At 34.4% G+C, this 24,326-nt stretch overlaps 1 long non-coding RNA gene across 1 annotated transcript in view; it reads left to right on the forward strand.

The window, feature by feature from the left end:
- The first annotated feature begins 17,247 nt into the window (after positions 1 to 17,247).
- Positions 17,248 to 24,326, forward strand: part of LOC145284981 (uncharacterized) — a 77,891-nt gene continuing 70,812 nt past the window's right edge. Inside the window, exon 1 of the long non-coding RNA XR_013868917.1 lies at positions 17,248 to 17,338. This is a non-coding gene — a long non-coding RNA (uncharacterized LOC145284981). The remainder of the gene's footprint in view (positions 17,339 to 24,326) is intronic.

Below are 24,326 nucleotides of genomic sequence, written 5' to 3' on the forward strand. Positions count from 1 at the left end.
GTTCTATATAAAAGAACGTTCAACAGAAGGAACTCTCAAATATTGGAGGAAGATAATTTTGATTAACAAACTAAACTGACTTTCTTAAACTAGGAAAACGCCTGTCAGAATAACTGTTTTTTGTTGATGTTTTTTTAAACACACTAGAAAACCAACTAAGTATCTCTTTGTTCTATTTGGAATCATAATATATATTTAATTGAATGCAATAATTGTTTTTGTTTGGTTTATCACTATTATTAAAAAAAATATGATTGTTCTTAAGCAAAAGTGTTTTTGCCTTTACTGTACATGTTAGAAATAACCTTTCAAATAATTTCTAATAGTAAATAAACGAAATCAAACAAGATGGCGACCGAATTTGACATGAAACAATATATGTTATACCTCAACATCAGAAAATGTGAATTTTAAGAAAAAATAATTAGCACTTGAATAATCAAACATGTGCTATATCTATTGTGATACAAACTTTTACACGTGGCGATGCGTCTTGGTGATAAGATGTATCTTGTTCTGTTTACTGATTATCATATTCTTAATAGGCCATTCGCTTTCGATTACATATTTATAATACTATTCAGTAGAATCACTTGTCCAGCATATTCACACTTATAATCACCATAATACCGCATTTACTTTCTTAACTAAAGCACTTGAAATATTCAGCAGTTCATATGTAAACTTTTGATGAGGAGAGTTGGATTCAAAATTATTTTTATATTGATTGTTATATTCACAGTATTACGGCTGATACAAACTCCGTTTGCATTCAGATTAGATTGTGTGAAGATACAAACGCTCTGGCTTAACACGTATCAAGCATTGATGTTATTGTTTTTTCTCTCCTTTTGCAAAACCCTATCATATTCTTCGGGGCCAAAAACAAAAAGAGCAATATTCTTCTACCAAAACAACCACAAGTAAATATTTGACGATATAAAAACTTAAAGCATAAGTCGAAAAGGGTTGATATGCCGTAAAGTATAATAATCAAACGAAATCTTAAGAGGAAAATTTTTACTTAGAAATCTTTATGTAAAATTTCAGGACCTCTACAAAATTTTATAATGAATCCTTTATTTAATTCACGAGGTAGCTTATTCTTATTCATCAATCATAGGGTGTAATAATTTATTATCGCTTGTAGTACGAATTGAACCTGCAGCCTTAGTAACGTGTCACTCAGTGCTAACTCTTAAGCAAGGTTTTTCAATATTTTATGATCAATTTACGTGAATAATTTTAATGAGAATTTAGGAAAGCATATTCTATATATGTGCGGCATATTATTTCTTACTATAAAACTATCATTAATTGTTCCTCTAGTCCGATTAGAAGGCTCCCAATTTAAAAAGATGCGCTTGAAGAAGTCGGGCGATTACATTGGCAGACGAGTTCTAAATATACCAGCCAAGATGAAAATAATAATCCGTGTAGTGAAGAAGTATTCCAAATTATCAACGCTCATCTCAAAAATGTAATAAAATATAATGAGAGACACTCCCAAATCTATTTTAGGACAGAATGACTACTGTATTCGGTCTTGACCGAAAAACAAGCACATCGATCTGTAGGTGTTTGCGAGATTTTTAAAAGAGGCTAAGTATAAACTGAAGCGCTTGAACTGGAGCAATATCTTTCTAAAATCAAAACAGAATAAAAGGAACATTGTATAACAAAGTGTAGGAAGTTATATATTTTGGATATCTAATAACAAATCAGTGAAGAAAATATATTCTTCATACATGTTAAACACATTAAACATGTTACAAAACGTAACATAATATATTATACTTGTAAAACATGTTATAAATATGTATTTTAAATGAGAAATTTTTAAAATTCTTTTTGTTATTGACATAAGCGCTGATGTCAAAACAAACATGCGAATCCGCCTTTCTGGTGACAGATAAGCGGAATGCGATGTAAAAGATAATTTTCATCTGACAATTTGAGAATTAAATTCACAACAAAAGACCATAACGTCACGATTCGTGACCAGTGGAGTATCTATTCAATTTTACGAAATGTACTTAAACTAATATATTAAACAAACAACATTTAAGTAAATCGCGATATATCCAGACAGTTGGCGAGATGGGTCAGAGGTAAGTAGTTTAGGCCCATTACCGTGGGGTCCCGATTTCAAATCTCGCTATATTCAGCCACTCTGATGAGTCATAGACGACGAAACACGTGTCAGTTGATAATTACATTTTAAAAATAATATATATATATATATATATATATATATATATATATATATATATATATATATATATATATGAATAAAAAATCAATACGAAATATATAAATGTTTACATCTTTTCTGTATTTATTTTCTATGTGCTGACGTGTAGGAACACAAAAAGTCTTTTGAAAAAAAAGATGAATGTTTCTTTTAAAAGCACATATTTTCGACCGATCTTTCGGTCTTCCTCAGTGTGAATGATGGAAACATGAGTGTAGAGTGGGCAGGGTTAGCAGCAGGAGGGGCTCAGTTATAGCCAATAAGGTTAAGATCTATTTGAATATGATCCTTCCAACATTTTTGACTTGGAATGGTCAGCAACTTGTGCGGCCTCTATTCAAAACCAGCTCTTTCATAAAACTTTGAATTGGACACCATCGCATCCCACGAACACCCTCGCATATGTGAACATACATGCATATACACCCGCACACTACCACATATGCTTCTTCAAGTACCCATACATACACAGGGTACGCCCACACACGTTTATAGACGTACGTACATATACACCTTTTCTTTCTATTTTTTTTTTTTACATTTTCACCCCAAACAAGGCACATTGCCACTTTGATATAGGGGGCTATTATTAAAGACATAAGCTACAGGGGTACTATGTGGGGAGTTGGGCAGCAAGATGTCGGTTCACGTTACACTTGAACTTCTGCATGTCAGTACAGTTAAGGAAGGGAATTCCAAAGTTTAGTGGTTCAGGGGAAGAAACTACTGGAGTAGAAGACTCTCTTACATCTACGGATCTCAACTGTGACGGGGTGGGATTTGGCTGCTTGTCGGGTTGGTCGGGGGTTTTCACGTCGAGGGGGTACAAGTACTTGCAGTTTATCGGAGCATTCGTCGTTAAAGTACTTGTAGAACAGGAAGAGGGATGCTACATTTCGTCGATGGGACAGAGGCTGAAGCTTAGATGACAGTTCAGGACCTTTGAACCATGTATAGGAGTAAGAGACTATTAGCAGATGCACTAGCCCAAATATGACAACAATACTCCATACATGGGCGAATGGTGGCCTTATAGAGGACAGGATACTTTCGGGCGTTAGTAGCTTTCTATCACGGTAGAGAGAACCTACCTTTTTCGCAGCGGTCCTTATAATGCTCTCAGTGTAATTCTTCCAATTTATGTTTCCTGTGAACGTTAGGCCGATGAGTTTAAAATATGTACTTTCAGATAAAGAGTCTTTGGCCATTGCTATTGGTGGTAGAGAAGGTTTCTTGTAGTTATTGAAGGAAACAAGTTTAACATTGAATGTGACCATCTATTCTTGTCTCCATTCCACCACAGATTGGAGGTCGTAAGCAGATGTAGGTGATAAGCTAAGTCGAATCTTCTCACCAGAAGCTTGAACTTATAAATTTATTATGGTTCTAGGTGCGAGACGGGGTCAAAGGATACTCTGTTTGTCTGGATTGTCTACACGCATGCGCGCGCACACACACACGAACACACACGCACACACATACACACACACACGTTTATTTATTTTTTAACCGCTTACTGTAGATTCTAGTGTCTTTAGTTAATTGATATACACACATATAATGTTAAAAAAATAATAACTTTCATTTCCTTAATTTCTTCCTATTTTTGTTCAGACATATTAAAATATTCGGACTGTTCTTTTTCTTTCTTTTCCCACACACACGCACACTTTTCAAATATATTAACGTCTATATGACGTTATAAAAAAATAAAAAATAAAAATAAAAATCTCACTCTCTTTCACAACACTATGCTGCCCTTTTTTTTTAATTTCCAACGACTTTTTCCGTTTCTGACATGGAACGGGGTCATACATTTCATTACATCAAAATATATTTTCAAATATTTGTACTGGTGCTTTGTTTTCTTAATTTCATTCATCCAGAGGAAGTCTCGAAATAAAGATGAAATGTTGATGGACACATAACTTGATTTGTTCCATTTTTATTTCTCTCTCTCTCTCTCTCTCTCTCTCTCTCTCTCTCTCTCTCTCTCTCTCTCTCTCTCTCTCTCTCTGTATATATATATATATATATATATATATATATATATATACTTATGAGGGAGTAGATATGAAATACAATTTTAGACAAAATGCAATATAGGCTTATGGAATAATCGTTAAGCTGGTATGACACTAGTAGAAATAAAAACACAAACATCAAGATATTTCGATCGATTTGTTCGACTACATTTATTTTTTAAAATGAACTTCATATAACAGAAATCAACATTTTCTACCATGGAATGTTGAAGATAAACCGAGCAGGGAGGAAGCGGTTATAAAATAAAGGGAAGTAAATGTAGTAGTTCATATATGCTTTTGTTTAGGTAACTTTGAGTTTAACCCAAATAAGTTTTCTCATAGTCACAGCATAGTATTGTGCATATTTCTGGATGTCTCAGAAAAGCGCGTGTTTTGCTTATGTATTTTTTAGTATGTTTTTATTTCTATTTTTTGAAATAAATCGAATATTTCTAAACCAATCTAGAAAAGGATGGAAAAAACATATTTGGTGGTTGCTAATAAACGGGTCAAACAAAGAATACAATTTTTCACTCAATGCATCCTATGAAAACATTATTGCAATATCTTGCCTTACTCCATCATTTTCTCCTGCTCTTTCCCCCTCTTAAATATCCATCATTACCCATCCTAACATACCTAACCGACCATCATCACTCCTTCTCTCAACAGTTCCCCTTCCCGGTTTATCTTCTACGTTTTACTATATAAAATGTTGTCCAGCTCTGTTGCGAGGTTCTGGAAGTTTGCCAGCGCCAACGTTTTTTGCTTTCAATACCATGCCATGAATACCATACCCATAATGTATCTGAGACTACCAATGAATAAATATTTGAAGAAGTACAGAACACTTAAAGTATAAAAACATTTTACTAAAATGGTCGGGTATGCTTACAAGGGACGACATAAGGTACGCAAAAGCTAAGAAAGAAATTCAAACGCTGGGGGCAACGCTTACGTGTGAATATAGCTAAGTTTAACTCAACTTAATTATATAACAAAAAAACGAAACCCATGTAAAATATTTTCTTATGTCAGTGAACAATCTAGTCTAACCGGATATAATAAAACATAATAAACTTTTGAAAAAACGACAGAAGTTATCGACTGTTGACTTTAAATAAGTGTTTTTTTCGAAACTTCTAGAGTAGATGTGATATTGTGTTAACTGCATTACATACTAAGCCCTATTAATTCCTTTTAATTCCAAACTATACATCAAATACGAGGGGCGTGCAATAAGTAATGCCCATGACCCACCTCTAGTTGTCTGATCTAGCTGAAATTTTGCATGTGCAATGATTTATATCTCTACGGGTTATGCGGCAAATTACAACTCTGAACTAATTGTGGTTTATGTTTTACAGGTGTTTGAACTGAGTCAGGTGTGATATGGACCCTGTTGAATGTCGAGCAGTGATCCGGTTTTGTATTTGAAAGGACGCACACCACAGGATACTTTTGATGAAATGAAAAAAAACTTATGGTGATAATGCCTCATCATATGATCTAGTAAAACGCTGGCATCGTGAATTCAAACATGGCCGAAAGTCTGTGGAAACAGCTCCCAGATCTGGTCGCCCCCCCCCCTTCTGCCATTGATGAGGCATTTGTCCGTCAAGTTAAAGCTGCCATTTTGGAAGATCGGCGCATTACTATTCGCCAAATAGTTCAAGATATCAAGATTATTACAGGGTCTGTGGAAACTATCATTCATGACCATTTATATATGCAAAAGGTGTCTGCCAGATGGATTTCCAGGTTGCTCACACCATTCCAAGAGCGAGAACGCGTTGAGTGCTCGAGGATGAATTTGGAGATGTGCCAAGAAGATGAGTCAAAGTTTTTCAAAGGACTGATTACACAGGATGAAACCTGGGTCCATCACTAGGATACAGAGACCAAAGCCCAGTCAATGCAGTGGAAGCACTTGGACTCACCACCTCCAAAGAAGGCAAGGGTTCAGACCTCCGCTGGCAAGGTCATGCTCACAGTCTTCTGTGACCAGAACGGAGTAGTGATGACAGATTTTCTGGCAAAGGGTACCACAATTACAGGAGCCTATTATGTTTCACTTTTGAGGAAATTAAGGGAAGCTATCAAAATAAAGAGGCGGGGCAAGATAAGTAAAGGTACCGGCCTCCTGCAGGACAACGCTCCGATCCACAACTCGCATGTCGCCAAATCAGAAGCACGGGCATGTGGTTATGAAATCCTCTCCCATCCTCCCTACTCTCCTGACCTTGCACCCTCTGACTTTCACCTCTTCCCAGCCATGAAGTTGTTTTTTGAAAGGAAAGCGTTTCCCAGATTTTTTTTTTACATGGAGGTCATCACTTATCAAGGCTCGGAAGCCACTCAGTGATAAGGGTTATTGCGTGTATAGTGATCAATGAGATAGTATTGTAGTAATCATTAGTTTGGAGATTTGATAGTGTCTTACTTAAGAGGGTGGTTTATCAGGAATTCGTTTATGTTGGACTTGAAGACATCCAAGTTGTAGTCAGGTGGGGAAACAGGCAAACGGAAGAGCGTTCCACAGTCGTGCACTGCTCATGGAATCTACGTTTGGATTTAGGCACAGATAAAGAGTGGAGGAAATTATTGACGGGTGTTTCTCGTGAAAGATTAGCGAGGAGGGACGAGAGATTGGAGCTCAGACGGGCACTTGCCATGGAAATAACGATAAAACAAAGACAGGCCCGCAACGTCTCTCATGTGGGAGAGAGGTTGCGGGGAAGAGAAAAGGGCATCCCTCACTAAGCTACGAAGTCTATTTTGTACTCTGTCGAGGCAGGATAGGCTGTTTTTAGCAGCTCCTCTCCAGATGTGGCAGCAGTACGCCATTCTTGGACGTACTTGGCTTTTATACAGATAGAGAATTGCATCAGTAGTGAGATATCTTCTGGGGCGGTAGAAGGATCCCACCATTTTCCCGGCGTCCTTGGCAACAGACCTGATGTACGTGTTCCATTTCAGATCAGGAGTAAAGGTCAAACCCAAAAGCTTGTCAAAACATGGAGCCTCCCAAAGACGAGAGCCATCCATTTCAATTGATGCCAGATGGGGATCAGAGCATTGATGATGTTAAGATAGGAGCTTGGTTTTGGATGCATTAAAAGTAACCAGCCACCTCTTCCCCCACTGTACCATACGCTCAAGATAATAGGAGAGAGAATCAGAGAGAACCTTGTCATTTACGGCCTTTGAAGTAAAAGTGTTGTGTTTTCTAATGTTGAATTTTTGTGCGATTGGTCCACCTTTTACCGTCACAGTCGTTTCTTTATTAATGCGTCATCTCTTATCAATGCAAAAAGCCACTCAAGGATAATGGTTAATAAAAGACGATAATGGTTAAACAATATATATACTCGTACGAGGTGCCTCAATAATTTTCCAGACTTTTTTCATATGGGCACTTTTATTAATAGTACACACATGAAACTCTAGTCCCCGTTGAATTAATTTCTCCGGCTGCAATGCACTTGAAAGATTCCAACAACTGCCATCAGGAGTCCAATGAAAGTCCTCTAGTGTTACCGTGTTAATGACTCTCGTCACAGTCTATTTCATCTCCTCAATTGTCTCATAACGACAGACACTAACGTTTTCCTTGAGCTTAGGGAACAACCAAAAGTCACAGGAAGTAAGGTCTGGACTGTACAGAGGGTTAGGAACTGTCTAGATGCTAACCTTGGTCAAACAGCCTGTGATACGGATGGAGTTGGGGGCTGGTGCATTATCTTGGTGGAAATGCCACTGACTCGAATTGAAGAATTCTGACATTTTTGGACGTAACTCCTTTAAAACCTCACCATGCTCGTGCTGTTAAAAAAGAATCAGAAGTTTCTGAGTGAAGCTTTCATCGCAGGTCAGCAAAACTTTAAGAACTACAGGATCTAAATTGTTCAGCTCGGTCATCTCTCTGCTGTCTCAATAACGTCTTTCTTTTTAATCTTCTCAATAACGTCTTTCTTTCTAATCTTCTCTAAGCACCCTTGAGACAAACTTCGCGCAAATCTTCCGTATCTTCAGTTCCTCGCGAATAATTGTGTGTACAGTTCCTACACTGACATCAAACTGTGCACTTATTGTCTCTATAGACACACGAAGGTCCTTATTCATGAAATTCTTTATTTGGCTAATCAACTTAGGTGTTCATGCTTCCTTACTCTTTCCACACTTTTCATCATCCCTCACAGACTCCCTGCCTTCTTTGAATCTCTTATATCACTCAAAAACTGATGCTCGATTCATGCAAGATGGTCCGAAAGCAGTTTACAGGATTCCATACGTTTCTGTAGCATTTTTTCCAAGTTTAAAATAGAATTTTATTGCATATCGTTCTTCTAACATGTCCTTACGTCCAGATTGCATTTTTGAAATTCAACACTGTTATAATTATGCTTTAGTATGGTGTATTTCAATTCCTGCCCTAGCTGTTCATTTGAACCTGAAATCATAAAAACTGGCCTCATAAGATGTCCAGTAATAACACACTGAATTTGCAATCTTTTAATGCCTGTACAAAAAAATTCTGGAAATTTATTGAAGGCACATTGTACATTGATCGTCAATTTGGTGTGAAATTTTTTATGAGAAGATTAAATACGATGAATTTTTTTAATACGAGGGTCATCTATAATATAAATCTCACCTGTCTTTTTAAATGTATGTATGCATGTATGTATGTTTGTATATCTGCCTAAAACTTTCGACAGAGGCGATGGATTTTCGGAAACTTGGCTAAAAACATCAATTTCTTCATCCTCAACTTGGCACTTTTCTACAGAGAGGGGTCACTTTTTCCGCCGATCTTTTCAAAGATCAGCCTGCCTTTTTGATTGACTTGCCTTAATTTAACCATCGCCACTTCCGGTTTGGTGATGAGCGCAACGGCAAAGACGTCACGTTTTCCTTTTGTTTGGTTGTTTTTTTTTTTGTTTGTTTTTTTTTTGTTTACTCTTTTTCCTCCTTAGCGGTACGGGTTCGAGCCTTCCTACCTACTACAAGTTTATTTTGCTCAACACACACCTCCAAATACCTAGGCTAGTTCAATATATAAGTGAAAGCTTTCATAATAAGGACCTAATACAGATAGACGCTTATTTTTAACATAGTCTCCCAAACTTGTCCCATCTGTGTATAAGCTTCCGTATTCCCTCAGCATGACAATTTTTGGATTGATGTCTCAGCCAGTCGCTTACAACACTTTTAACTTCATCGCGCTTTCAAATCCCATGTCTCTCGTGAACGCTTTCAAGGCACAAAACAAGTGAAAGTCCGAAAGGGCAAGGACTGTGATGTAAGAGAGATAAGTGAGCATTTACTAGCCCGGATCGTTGATGGTCAGCAACGTTTATGCTGCTATGTGAGGCCTTTCATTTCCATGATGTAAGATAACTCCTTTTGACTGATGACTCCTGCGTTTGTTCTTTATGTCTTTTTGACCTGCCTCAACAGTTCACAGTAGATGACACTATTCACGGTACTTCTTTTCTCGAACGGTATAATAATGATTGGTCTTTGATTATGCCAAAAAAAACATGAGTATAACCTTCTTCATGTACTGCTGGGACTAGAACTTCTTCTTCACTGGATAGCCCACATGCTTTCACTTCATGGACTGCAGTTTGAACTTAGGTTCATAGAGCCAAACCCATGTTTATTCACATATTGCCACCTTCTGTAGAAGTTTATGAATTATTCTTATAACGGGACAGACACTGCTGGGACAATTCGAAACTTCCCCGTTTTGCTCGATAGTAAGCATCTTTAGCACCCACCGGTAACTGATCTTTAAGTAGCCAAGGTCATCAGGGACAACCTTGTGTGTTGTCTCAACAGATGATATCAAAATCCTTGCAGTGTCATTCACTATTCTTCTTCTGTCAGACTGAATGAGGCCATTGACTGATTCGATCACCCCAGGAGACCTCACTTCTTTATATTTCTCATGCCTACCTTCATCTTCAATATTGCTCCGTCCTTCTTTACACAATTTAGCTCATTTGTAGACATTTTCGGCTGAAATATGTGGAACCATACATAGGTGACATTGAATTTAAACTTGTTTGCACCCTTCAGACCAAAAACTTGATAACTGACCGCTGCTCAATCCTGGAGCATGCTTCTTGCTCGGACATTTTTGTTAATCGCCAAAACTCTCAAAGTTTTTTCTTGAATCTGCAAAAGAAATTAAATTCACGTGAAAAAGTAAAACAATTTTTTAAAGTAAACTTATATTTGTATAAGAAATCCTTATACTAAAAATTACCTTATTTATTGAATGGCTCTCGTAGTTTCAGTTTTAGCGAGAGAGATGTTGAACAAGGTGGATGTGTATGATACCAAAATATGCACACAAGTAGACCATCAGCCGAGTCTTCATTTACAGGATTTTGGCCTCGTGAAAGCCCATCGTAGATACGCGATATAGCACTACAACCATCCCATATTATACAACTGATGATAGAGCGACCGTTCGAATTGCTACCAAAGACTTAGGGCTCTTGTACTGTCAGTCGGAATACAGCAGCCAAAATGTCAAACAAGTACCCTCAAACCTTTCAGGCAAGAATGGCCTAGTCCAACTACATGAAGATATGTGGCAATCAAGCACCCCCAAAATGCCCAGTTTATGACAAATATTTGTTGACATTTGATTTGAAAACGACTATGTTGTAATTTGCAAGAAACAAGCTCGCCGTAATGTGTTCCCCAACCGGGTCGCATGTGCAAAGAATCTGTGTTCATGGAAATTCCACCTGACGTTAGGTGCATTGATGAAATAACGTTTTCGGGAATTGTGATGGAGAAACAAGTTCTTGTTAATTGGCGATGTTATGTGTATGATAGCAAAACATGCACACACAAATGAACCAAAAGATTGTTTTTATTTTGAATTATTTACTGATATCGTTGAATTTTAATGAGCTAAAATGGATTAATTGTTTGCAGAAGAAGTCTTATTTTTATCATTTAATAACGGCTTCATTGATTATCTTCGTTAATAGGTTGTATAAAATCTCTATGCAACTTACTAAAAAAGATAATCAATGAAGCCGTTATTAAATGATAAATCAAGATAATCAAAGGGTTAGTGGTGGAAAGTGTTTCTGTGTAGAGATGTAGATTAAAGATTAGTCAGGCCTGTGTAAAGAGAAAGAGTTTATGTGTGTGTGTTGAAGTTATGGTCTGTAGAAATGATGTATTATTTGTTTTGTTAATAGTAGAAACATGCGTCACAAAAGATTATAGACAGTACTGTAGGAGGAGAAAGAGAGTTCGTGTGTGTACCGCATTTAAATCCGTGTGTGTTAGCTTGTTTGTATTCACGTCTTAGTCGAACCCCGAGCCCGAAAGCCAGGTGAGTTCTGTTGAGAGCCAAGAGAGAAGTTTGGAGGGGGATTAGGTCTGTTCCACGTGGAGTTGTTATCAGTCCAAGGTATGTGAAGAAATAGAGGGAGTTTGTTACCGGTTTAACCTTTTATAAACTCGATTACGTGACTGGGAGCTGGTTTCTGATTGGACAAGCCAGGAAGGAATTATATTTAAAATCACGAGCCGCGAGAATTCGCTCCTGCTGGTGTTCGTTGCAGTTTCGTTTGCTACAAAAGTTTTGTATTTCAATTACAAAATGTTGATACGCCGTAGAATAGATGCGGCTATTCGACTTTCTTGACTGTGGATATTTCATTGGTTATTCTCTGCTTTGTATTGTTTCCTCTTATTACTTTTAAAGTACTTCCATATCATTACAAAACCACATTGGCCCATATATGGAGGAGTTTCTCACTCTTAGACAGGTTCTAAAATGAGTCTTAAATCTAATAGATCCCGCACTATCAGCCAAGCCTCAGCTTCTGTCCCATCACTGCAATATCGTATCTCTGTGCCTGTTTTACAAGTACGTTAATGGGATGTGCTCTGGTTAACTTATATCACTTGTTTCCCCTCGACGTACATATATTCGATTAACCCGACCAGCAGCAAAATCCCACTGCGTTATTGCCGAGATTCCTAGATGTCGAAAAAACTTTACTCTAATAGTTTTTCTCTCGGACTGCTAGACTTCAGAATTCTCTTTCTGCTTACTTTTTCCCTGGTTGTACTAAAATGCAGAAATTTAAATATAATGCTAACAGACATCCTGTTGCTAAACTCCACACAATCCACTGTTAGCCATGATCCCAAACAGAAGAGCCTTACGTTCCAAATGACAAGATACCTTGTTTGGAGTAAAACATAGTAAAAAGAAAAACACTAATTTCTATCAAACAGTTTAAATTCTTTGATAATCTACATTATTTTACACCGCATTTTATTTATTGTAATCATGTATTGTAATCCTTAAATAAATTATTTTTTATCAAAACATTCTTTACTATTTTCTAATCTAATCATGACCCAAACCTTAACTTAACTGCTAGATACTCGAACGCTTTTTGTTTTTCTTTTAGAATTCGCTTCAGACAAGGCGAAAAGCCAAATAATGTAAGGCGTTAACAAGAACGAAGAATGATTATCGCAAAGACAGGAAATGCCTATTGACCTTAGTCTTGACCAAGTTTATAGGTAGGATGAACATTATAAACAAGAAGAGAGTTCCTACAGTTCTTGAAAAGAAGCTACTGGAATAGGAGTATTATTGCAACAAGTGAATTAGAAAGCAGTGAATTGATGGGAACCACTAGACCAACAAGTCAAACAAGCTCGAACAAAAAAAAAACAGATAAAAACAATTTTAATTATCCTAAAATGCTACGGTAAAAAATATATGCGAAATTTAACTTCCATTCTAATTTTTAAATAATTGTTTTTGTTTTTGGTGTCTTGTTGTTTTTTAGGTTGTTCACACGTGATCGTCTAAAAAAGTACAATCTAATTTTTCTTTAGGTGGTGATTCAGCGGGGGTATATCTGAAAAACAATTTTCTCATTTAAGCAAAGAAAATGTCACATCGTAGAAACAAGCATCCAAAAAGACAACTTATTCGAAGTTGCTCATGTCCAAAAACTATTGCTGAATAAACGAAACAAAACTACATTGTCCAATGGCTCTTTCAGTTTCCCTGCCTTTCTACGTCTGCTGCATGTGACATAATCTGGCATTTTAAATAAAGGTTTTCTGGGTTTTTAATTTTGATGTTAAGTCTTTCTTTTTGTTTTGGCTTTTATCCTATCGAATGAACCGGGATATTTGGAGAGATTTTTCTTATCGTGTTTGCGAGGGTAGTTGTTGTTGTTAAACAAAGCTACATTCCAAAGATTTATTTTTAAAATTTACATTTTTATTAACTTAGACATTTTACACATGATCCAAATTATAAAACCAGAGACAAAAATTCTATTAAATTGTACAAAAAGTGTATAAAAAGTGTATGAAAACATTCAACAATCAAACTTAATAATCGGTTCTACCTCCACTGCTTTTGATGACTTCAAAAGTTCTTTGGGGCATGCTAGAAATAAGGGTTCTCATTAAGGTGCGGGGGATCTTGCCCCAGTTTCTGAAGATGGCTTCACGAAGTTCATTTGTTGTTTAATATTGTTTGCCCTTTCGATAAACCTCTCCTGTTATCTATCCCCAAACATTTTCTATTGGGTTCAAGTCCGGTGAGTATGCAGGATGTCCCAAGAGATGGACTCCATTTTCTTGTAGAAAGCTCAAGGTCCGTCTTGTAGTGTGGATTGCAGCATCATCCTTTTGTGTTGGAATAACCATCCATCCCGACACAAACGCTGACCCTCCGTCATCAAAGATGTTTTTTGTAGCATGCTAACATAACAAACTGCTGTCTGACGACCTTGCACCAACTGGAGATCCATCATTTCTCTGTAAGAAAAGGCACCTCATACCATTACGGACCCTCCACTACTATGACGTGTGGAAAAATGTCAAGGGGCATGTTTTTTTCATGCCAATATCGCTGGAAGCCACCAGAACCAACTAAATTGATTTTTTCTCATCAGAAAACAGGACTTTCTTCCACTTCTCAACGTCCCAGGTTTGGTATTCACGACCAAATCTTTAGCGGTCCACTTTTTGACGTAGAAGCAATCGAGGAATTTGTTTACGCTTTTTATTTACCATGCCTTTTGGTCGTAAGTGTTGTCTGATGGTTATTGAACTGCAATCAGCATCTGTAACCGCCTCAATTCGACTAGAAGAAAGTCCTCTGTCATTCATAACAACCCATCGGCTTCTCCTACTCAATGCAGGAGAAATTTTGTGGGCCTACCAAAGGAGTTTGCTTTTCTATTATTCTCAGTGTTCTTTAGAAAGTTGCAAATAACATTTTTACTGCGATTTACCATAGCTCATATCGCTCGCTGTGACAAACCTTGCTTATGGAATCCTAGAATTCGAGAGCGCTCAACTGCATGGTAACACCTTTACACAGTGATTGCTAATCTCTAACTGAACTAAAAACATTAGAATTACCATAAGTCTAACAATTCATACCCTTGGTATTATAATTTTAATCGTGTGTAAAAAGCCTAATTTAATAAAAATGCAAATTTTTAAATAATTTTTTTTGAATGTGCCTTTTTGTTTGTATTATTAGTAATCTTGTCGGAAGAGTTTAAAATCTATCCTTTAAACAAAGGTTTCTTTTTAAATATTTTAAGTGGTCTTAAATTTTTGATCAGCAGTGTATTTATATATATATATATATATATATATATATATATATATATATATATATATATATATATATATGTGTGTGTGTGTGTGTATATATATAAATATATATATATTTATATAAAATGGGTTAATAAATTCCAACGAAAGAAAGATGTATATTTAAATAAGGGAGTAGTTACCAACAATGTGTATTTTTTAACATTATTTTATTATTCCGTGTCTTGGTTTTTCATTGAGAATTATGTTTGTATCATTGTAATAATGTTTTTAAGTCATTGAAATCGTTTACGTACGTTTCAGACGGTCTGATGTGTCCTCGTCAGAAATTATTTTCAAATATGTAAAAATGGCGATTTTCTAGTTAGTTTGAAGTTTTTCCAAGGGGTGGAGGCTTGTAAGTGTTTATTATACATTGGTATGCTGAATTTTTATTGCTTTTTTTTAACACACATATATACATATATAGAGAGTGAGGGGGAGAGAGAAGGAGATAGATAGATAGATAGATAGATAGATAGATAGATAGATAGATAGATAGATAGATAGAATTTGACAGAGATAAATAGAACATGTGATGCAAACAGAGATATAAAATACATAAATTGTATATTTATCTTTTTTCTTCTTCATTTGTCAAACAGATTTTACACTTTCACGCCAACATTCATAGTCATCCGAGCAGAAAAAAATCAGTTAATGTGAAATGCCTACATGCGTGGCCGAAGCGCACAGGTGTGTAATCGTGTTTTTATATAAATGTTCACTCTCTCTCTCTCTCTCTCTCTCTCTCTCTCTCTCTCTCTCTCTCTCTCTCTCTCTCTCTCTCTCTCTTTCTCTCTCTCTCTCTCTCTCCACCTTTTTCTCTATCTTTATTTCTCAACTTCTGTGAAGAAATATTATGTTTTAACCTTCGTTCTTTACTACATCGAATATCAACACTATGATCTACGCCTTCTGAACTTTTTGGCTTGTGATATTAGCTTCTAATACATACATCTCCTACACTTATTTGATCTGCACACTCATTATTTTATGCATATATTTAACTATATACATGTGTGCGTGCGTGTGCGCATGTAAATACGAGGAGTATTAAAACGAGGCAAATTAAAACTTAGAAACTTTATTGTACATAAACAAAAAATACAAGATAAAGTGAATTATTTCCGTGTTCCATAGAGTTTCAAAAAATGATTAACAAAAATTTTTACAGTCTGTCTATGACATTGTTCGTTAGTTGAAAAGATGTAGTAAACTAATAACAAGCTCGAATCAATGAAGCTGGTTGAAAATTCGTATAATCCATAAATTCAATTGCTGGTATCAGTACATTCATAGACTTGGTGTAAGAATATCCAAATCGGATTAATCTGTAGTTCTTGGAAGAGCTGAAAAATATGCTGCAAAATCTGAGAATATAAATAATTATAAGTTGATGAGGATTTTTTGATTTGTTTGAAAGCTAAAATGGATTTTTTAAATTTGTATAAAGTTTAGGAGTTAAAAGTTTTATTTGGCGTTTACATCGTGTGTAGGTTTACCTGATATTATTTCCATGTTTAAAAGTTTATTTGTGTTTTATCTCGAATGGTCAGCATTTTTATAAGGATAATATTAATCTATAAGTACTAACATTAATATATATATTCATATTTTTAATTTTTTAAATTTCAAATTCTGAATACATACATATATATATTATTATTATTATTATTATTATTATTATTATTATTATTATTATTATTATTATTATGTAAAGACATTCATATCTTGCTACGATGTGCCGACCGTTTCGATCATAATAGATCTCATCAGGCAATTTTAGAGGAGATAAACTTAGCCATTACTGGTGTGGAGCGAAGTTAAGGATCTTATGAATTTAAAATTAATTATAAAAATCTAATCTTATTTGAAGAAGGGGAGGTAAAAAGGATATTTTGGAGGAAAGATCAGAGGGAGTGGAAAAGGGGGCAGAAATATATAGAGGGGGTATGAACTTACTAAGAGAAAGAAATGGAGAAGTGAGGAGTGAGGAAAGTTGACACATAATAGAAGGTGGTGTCAGACAGCAACATTAACGATTTTATAAATCAAGAGATTAACCTGTCTAAACTATAAAAAATCATCTTCAAACACCCTGTTAAAAAATACAGCTATTTTACGGATTCCAAGGAGGATTGTCATTTTCGAGTGATTTCATATGACAAAAATAACGCCTCTGCTATAAAGTTAATTTACTCGCAATTTATATATAAAAAATCTTTGTAACATGCAACCACAATTAATCTTATAGCATTTTAATTAGGTAGTGAAGTCCTAATTTTGACAGCTTTTCTTCATAAGACTCGGTGGCGGCCAACAGTAGATGACTGTTACAAAAGCGTTCACAACTAGAAATGGATTTGATGTGAGTTGTTTTGTTTTTATTTCGAATTTTATCTGCTACATCGCTATGCATTTCTTTGTGGCGGAATTTTCATTTTATTTCTCATGAATCTATGAAGAAAATATGCAGTATTGACATTCATATATCGATTGTTCCCCATGGACGAAACATCTGTAAATGTACCGAGGTGTTTTTACAAAAAAGATTAGTAAGATGAATAAAATATTGGACTTGGAATCCAACAACTTTATATATATATATATATATATATATATATATATATATATATATATATATATATAAAACATACTGACAATAAATTATATATATATATATAAGTTTTGTCAGTGTGTTCAGTATTTACTTCGACAGTGCTCGATATGTAACGAGAGCTAAGTAGAAAAACTTACTATACATAAAAAATATATATGCATGCATGTATGTACACGGAGTAATCTGGGGCAATTCCATATAATACTTTTGGTTTTGTTGAATTCTGACTTTATTTAACAGCATAGAATAGATATAGTATATATAGTCATGACTGGAAAAGAGAAATGCGCAGAGATAAAGTTCAACTGTTAATTGTCTCTGACAAAAGACGAACTGCACAAGCCTTAGTTCATAGCAGAGGAGAAACTTTCAAAAATATTTTTTCTGACTTTGGAAGGAAACCATTCACCACGCCATCATTGAGTAATCACTGTTTCTTTGTAGCTTTGTGATCTCAGTGTCTGGCTCTGAGGTGTAAGCATCTGGCTGTCCTCCACGTACTGTTAGCTTCCTCTTACCGGTATTTTGAGTCTTTCTTCCCTTACCTTGATCTCGCCCTCGAGACCCTGTCCTTGTTTACTGCTTCCTCTTCTTCGTCTTTTTGAAGTTGCTGCAGGTCAAGCTCTCTCCATACTGACTTTAATAGCCTTTTGTCTGTTGGCATAATTTTCTTCTTTCAGGCCTAGCCGGCAGCATGGGTGTCAACTTTTTCATGAAGAAGTCCTTTATAGTCTTCTGCATTGGACAGAGTCATTGTATATCTTTGCAGAAGTGAGGGTGGATCATCTGTTGATGTGGAAAGCTCATCTGCACGTAATGTTGAAAGCACAGATAGCACATAGGTGCTTGATGTCTGGCTGGATGTAGGCGCCAGGCAGTCTGATGTTAGTCGGGGTGCAAGTCAATCACACAGTACTGCAGAGTCGTACACATAAGGTTATTCTGTGTGGGACCCTACGGCATTACCCAACAACATTTGAACCCAGTCTTGATGTCTGTTAAGAAGCAGGTTGATTGCCATAAGGACTTAGGAGAAAAAGTTATTTATATTGATAGGCATGCCTAGATTCTGCCAGGGAAACCGAACAATGACAAAATATAAAATAATAACAGATTCACTAGTAGTAAATGGCAGGAAAAAGCTAAAATATGTAAAAGGAAAAAACCTTTCATGTTAAATACCTGTTAGTTTGTGTGCTGGAATACTCCAGATTTGTGGAATTTTCCCAAACAGATGTTCATCTGACAAAGCATGAATTCAACATAAGGGCATCCCTAGACTCTTTTTAGCTTTCTTTTACGTTTATATATACATATATATATATATATATAACTCACAGTAAATAACTAACTTAGAACAGTAGATATATATATATATATATATATATATATATATATATAACTCACAGTAAATAACTTAGAACAGTAGATATATATATATATATATATATATATATATATATATATATATAACTCACAGTAAATAACTTAGAACAGTAGATATATATATATATATATATAACTCACAGTAAATAACTTAGAACAGTAGATATATATATATATATAACTCACAGTAAATAACTTAGAACAGTAGATATATATATATATATATATATATATATATATATATAACTCACAGTAAATAACTTAGAACAGTAGATATATATATATATATATAACTCACAGTAAATAACTTAGAACAGTAGATATATATGTATATATAACTCACAGTAAATAACTTAGAACAGTAGATATATATATATATATATATATATATATAACTCACAGTAAATAACTTAGAACAGTAGATATATATATATATATATATATATATATATATATATATAACTCACAGTAAATAACTTAGAACAGTAGATATATATATATATATATATATAATTTAAAGGAGATTAGAATAATAGTCTAAAGAGCTAAGTGTATTTTAATGTAATAGTGAAATTACTAGTTTAATTAAAATACAGGAAATGCTCGTTGTAATTTAGATATATAATAAGCTCGATAGTTAAATGTCCTAGAGCTAATTCAATATTAAGTAATGTGATTTATAATTTAAAAGTTTTAAAATTTTTAAAATTTAAAAATCAAAATTTAATTAAATTAAAAATCAGTTTCATAAGAAGGAACAACAACAAAGTCAATTATCTGTACGATCGTTTCGGAAATCCGTGCTTTTTATTTGTGGTATACATGAAGTCACGTAGAATAATTATACATAGTTTTTTTATAATATTCTACGTGACTTCATGTATACCACAAATAAAAAGCACGGATTTCCGAAACGATCGTACAGATAATTGACTTTGTTGTTGTTCCTTCTTATGAAACTGATTTTTAATTTAATTAAATTTTGATTTTTAAATTTTAAAAATTTTAAAACTTTTAAATTATAAATCACATTACTTAATATATATATATATATATATATATATATATATATATATATATATATATAACAGTAAATAACTTAGAACAGTAGAGAGGACATGAACACAAATATAAGAAAGACTTAAAAGTGCAATTGTTGTGCTTACCTTAGAATTGCTCATGATTATTGTTGGATCAATCTGATAGAATAGATAGCAGCATTTCTTGTACTTTGAGGGGAAATCACCAGCAACCCCATCTCCTTCTTGAGAAGAGTTCTCTAAAGTAATGAATAACTTTCCTAAAACTGAATAGATCTTCAGCTTCAAACGTATGGAATTGCCGCTAGTATGGAATCGCCCCAGGTTACCTTTGCACAGAAAGAAATTAATGAAAAAAGAATAAAATTAAATTTCTTTTCCTTCTTGATTTCTTTTAGTTTTTTATGAAAAAGGAAGTCAAAATTAAGACTATAAAAAACAATTTTTATTAAGAGCGAACCTCAGTCGTCAGGTCTGTAAAAAAAACGTGGAATAATCAAGAAATGTTTTCTAATACATTTTTTTTTTTACTTATGTGTTCATTTGTCTCTTTGAAGTTCGTTTGTTTAATATATCGGTTTGCAATATCACTTTGTCATTCTGTCAGACTCAAATTTTAAATCTACATATCTATAAAAGTGAAAGTGTGTGTGTGTGTGTGTGTGTGTGTGTGTGTGTGTGTGTGTGTGTGTGTGTGTGTGTGTGTGTGTGTGTGTGTACATTTCCCTACGAAATAACTCTGTCAATTTTTAGTCTACAGACTCGAAATTATACAGGGTACTGAGATTTGGAAAAATCTATGTGATCGGTTTTTAGCCAGAAATTTGGCGATTAAGGGGTCAAAGTTCAACGATTTGAGCTTTGAGAACTCTAGCAAACTTCTCCGACAATTTTGGGTCTACACCCTTGAAATTTTAGATATAGGTTCCGTGGACATGGATCTAACTTAATAACTTGATTTGAGGCCAAAAAAATAAATTTTCAGGGATCATAATAGGGGTCAAAGTTTAAAAAATTACCCCTTTTTTTTTGCTCAGCATACACCTCCAAACACCCGGGCAACGCCGGGCACCCATGCTAGTATATATATATATATATATATATATATATATATATATATATATATATATATATATATATATATATATAACTCACAGTAAATAACTTAGAACAGTAGAGAGGACATGAACACAAATATAAGAAAGACTTAAAAGTGCAATTGTTGTGCTTACCTTAGAATTGCTCATGATTATTGTTGGATCAATCTGATAGAATAGATAGCAGCATTTCTTGTACTTTGAGGGGAAATCACCAGCAACCCCATCTCCTTCTTGAGAAGAGTTCTCTAAAGTAATGAATAACTTTCCTAAAACTGAATAGATCTTCAGCTTCAAACGTATGGAATTGCCGCTAGTATGGAATCGCCCCAGGTTACCATATATATATATATATATATATATATATATATATATATATATATAAAATATAATATAATATAATATAAAGCTAAACGTCTGTGTGTGTGCGCGTGTGTGTGTGTGTGTGTGTGTGTGTGGTCACGAATAGGCTCCTATATGATTGACTATTAAAAAAAAAACTGATTAAATATAATGATAGAAGATGTATCGAGGATCAGGAATGGGTATGTTTGATCTGGCAGAACGGTGGTTCATTAAAATTGTGGGGTCTGCGTTCGTATGGAAATAAAAAATGAAAAAAAAAACGTTTACAAGTGTTTTTGATATAGATGTACATAAGAATACTTTCATAAGTGTGTTTCAACTTAAATACGGATGGTATAATAAAATTGTGGGGTCTGCGTTCGCGCCTGTACTCCATGGAAATATGGCACAAACTTTTACAAAGACTTTTCATATCTATCTGTGTAAGTATACTTTGATAATTATGTTTCAGTTTGAAGATACATGGTATAATAAAATTATGGGGTGTTCGTTCGCGTCTGACCTCCATAGAATGTAAATATGTGACAAAGTTTAACAAGGTTTTTTAAAAGGGGTGAGGGTCCACAATAAAACTTTAACTTTAATCTTAATTCACGTTAGCTTTTATTTATTTATTTTTAATTGAATCATATTGTGTCGAATAAATTCACCTCATAAATTTACGTTCTTATTAAAGTGAAAGCAAAAAAAAAGTCGGAACTTTAGACAATTCTCGACACAAATTTTGCATAACTCTGTTTTTTCCTTCTCCACTTGCACGTAGCACTCTTTCGAAAATAGATAAATAATAAAAATAAGAACGTTACTTGTTATCGTGTCAAAAGAAGGAAAAAATCCTGCTCACGTGATTACCTGTCTTTTTAAAACATTTACATAACCTTTTTATTTTTATTTATGTATCTGTTTAAGCTTTTTTTGTCAGTGTACTAGAAGGAATTCAGTTTATTACAACCCTTTCTGCGTGTTCTTTACATTACAATAGTACAACCCTGAATCCGATGGCGCATTACTACATCGTTCAATACTGTAAGACTGAAACGAAGTTGTTCTGCTTGAAAAGGGCGTCATTTTCTTCTTATTCATATTTATATCGATTCTTTGCTTTATAAAACTAAAGTAATTATGCGTTTACTTTTTTAATATCCAATTTTGCTGTTTCGGATTATTTTACTAAAGTAAGTAAATCTTCATTATTTTTCAAAACTGTTTTTGTTTCTTTGTTTTTCGATATTTCGTCGATATTATTTAGTAAGAGTGTTTAGCAGAAAAGCCAACAAACGACTACCCTAAAAAATAAATATACAAGAAATTAATGTTACCATAGTCAATAAAAGTCTAGTAAATGTTTTTTTTTGTTTTGAAATAGTTTTTAATGCTCTTTACTTGAAATAATTAAAACGAAATTTGAGGCGATAATTACTTAAATGAATTTTTATATGAACTGCACATGCTATAATCGAATATTCCTTAAGCACAAAATAACGGAAAACATTAAAATATGTTTATAAATATTCCTTACGTTGACGGAACTCTCTTAAATTCTTAACACAAAATGCTAAGATACCCCTCCTTCAAATTGAAAACGGGACTCTCCATTTCAAAGTCGCTGCCATTTTCATTTTTTTTTTAAACCGGTTCATGAATTAAAAAAAAACATTTTTTTACAAACTACTTAAAAATACAAACCAATTAACTTTTCTACCATAAAAGTAACTTTTATTGACTATGGTAACATTTATTTATTGTATATTTATATTATATATATATATATAACATTTTCTCTTTATAAGGAAACATCATTTTGTTGGTCACTCTTGGTTATTACTGGAAACAAAGTTGATATAAAAAAATATATTTTCGCGAAAATTATCTTACTTTCATCATATTTTGCTTAGGGTAAAATTTTTGATTATCAAAACCTATCTCTTTACAACCCCCACCTTTTCATAACCTATCATACTTTCATCAATCACAGTCCATTTTCTGTGGGCTGTTTTTGAACCCAGTCAACGACGGGTACATCTGCTAGTATATATATATATATATATATATATATATATATATATATATATATAAATGCATGTACATATATGCATCCACCTATATACACAAGTACAACTCATTTACATATATCCACAAAACTTATTTAGGACATACTATCTTTAATAGTTAAAGGGATTGACCTGTATTTGTCAAAATTGTCGGTTTGTGTATGTATGTATGTATGTATGTATGTATGTATGCATGCATGTATGTATGTATGTATGTCTGCTAAACACTTTCGACACACGCGACGGATCGTGATCAGATCAGTATCGTTTTGAAGCTCGATCTTTCAGACGACAAGTGTCGAAAAATTGACCAAAAACACCCTCAACTGGGCAATGTTCTACAAGGAGGGATCGGCTTTGCGTCAACATTTTCGCAAATTAATCATCTCGATTAGATTGACTACGCTTTATTTAAATGATATGGACTTCCGGTCGCGCAATGGAGATATCGGGTGAGACGTCACGTTTTTTAAACCTTATTTTCTCCTTCGCGTTACGGGTTCGAGTCTGCCTGCCTACTACCATTTTTTTAACAACACCTCTTTCCACCCGGGCAGCCTACTATTATTTTGATCCCCCGCCGCTACTACCACATTTTTACACCTTCCGGGGTTACACCATTTCGACACACTCGGGCAACGCCGGACACGCCCGCTACTACCACTTTTTTTAACACCTCTCTCCACCTGGGCTTTCTACCGAGGTTCCTTTTTTAACACCTCTCTCCACCTGGGCTTTCTACCGAGGTTCCTTTTTTTAAACATCTCTCGAGTTGCCTACTTACTTGACCACTTCT

Source organism: Euprymna scolopes, chromosome 9, assembly GCF_053919585.1.
Source record: "Euprymna scolopes isolate OS-2025 chromosome 9, ASM5391958v1, whole genome shotgun sequence".
NCBI classification, from domain to species: domain Eukaryota; kingdom Metazoa; phylum Mollusca; class Cephalopoda; order Sepiida; family Sepiolidae; genus Euprymna; species Euprymna scolopes.